The sequence below is a fragment of the Strigops habroptila genome, chromosome Z, assembly GCF_004027225.2.
Source record: "Strigops habroptila isolate Jane chromosome Z, bStrHab1.2.pri, whole genome shotgun sequence".
Taxonomy (NCBI): Eukaryota; Metazoa; Chordata; class Aves; order Psittaciformes; family Psittacidae; genus Strigops; species Strigops habroptila.
This window is the reverse complement of record NC_044302.2, coordinates 4,868,188-4,869,529: the sequence shown is the minus strand read 5'-3', so window position 1 is coordinate 4,869,529 and position 1,342 is coordinate 4,868,188.

The window sequence follows — 1,342 nt, the reverse complement described above, 5'->3', positions numbered from 1 at the left end:
ATAGTTACAGAAGGAGGGGACCAGTCGGGAAGCGTTTGTGAGCTCAGAGATGTGTTACCACTGAATTCCCACACATTTCAATAAGGTCTAAACCTCTCTGTACCTCTGGAGCCTGGGCAGCCTTTGAGCCCTGACTGAGCACCTTCCCTGAGCCCTAGGCAGGGCCTGGATGTGAGAGGCTGGAAAATCAGTACCCAGCATTATCCCTGAGTATTTTCCCATGGGAAGGAGGAGGGGTGTTACAGCAATGCAGGAACTTCTCTCATCTGCCTGACGCATCCAGTTGGGGTCATTAGGAAAGTGTTTCTCAACCAGGAGCCGAGGGAGTTAGGAGGCACTAGCTGTGCTTTATGAGAGCCCGGATATTTGCAGGGTGTTTCCCAATTGCTTTATTTTCTCCTCAGTGTGGAAAGAAGCTGCTCCAGTGTGTTACCTGCAGCTGCAAGCCCCATTGTGACAGTGGGGTGTCCCACACGGCTCTTCAGCTTTCCCTAGAGCCAGTGGGACCTGGGAGATGCAAATTATTAACAGTGAAATGCTGCATGTTTGGTGGAAGCTGGCCAGGTTCTGGGTACCATGGGCTGTCCTATAGGGGAGTGTGGTCCTGGTGTCACCTCCACTGCTCCAGAGCTGTGAAGTTGGCACCTGGATGTCTTATGAGAAAGCTGTTCCCCTGCAGAAAATTGCATTTCTCTGGCTGGGAACAGCATTTAATTCCCTTGATGCAGTTTTTACTGTCAAACGAGGATCGTAATCTCATAGTTTGCACCTAAGAGACAATTTGAGCCTCAGTGAATCTTGTGCCCATGATGCCTGAGGGAGGATGTAGGTGTCCCGGTGCAAACCGGAGCACAATGCTCCCCGAGAGGCAGCTATACATCTTCAGAAATTATGTAAATAGTTCACTTTAGTTGCATAGTGAGGTCCACCATGAAAGAGCGAATAAAAGACTGTTTATAATAGAGCACCACCAATTCACACATTATGCCCTCTCCCTGACGTAAATACTTCAAAATACCAGCGGTATGCTGACTGGAGCATTTCTCAAGGAGGATTTTCCCAGCCTGGAAGTTTACAAACAGGCTCTGCAGAGTGTGCAACCTGTCCTGCCTCTGCACGCAGCGGCCTTAGCAAAACACCCTCCCTGTCTGCCTGCCCGTGCTGGGGCACCTCCCGCATCACTTCTTCAGAGGGTGGGGAGTTAAACACAGAGCTGCAAGCCCTCAACCTGCTCTTCGAGTGCCACATACGGACACCTCACTCCTGTATCAGCCACGGCGTCAAACGCAGCTCCTGGCAGGGTTGGATGGGCGAAGCACCCTGCATTGCTGCCGAAGGGTGC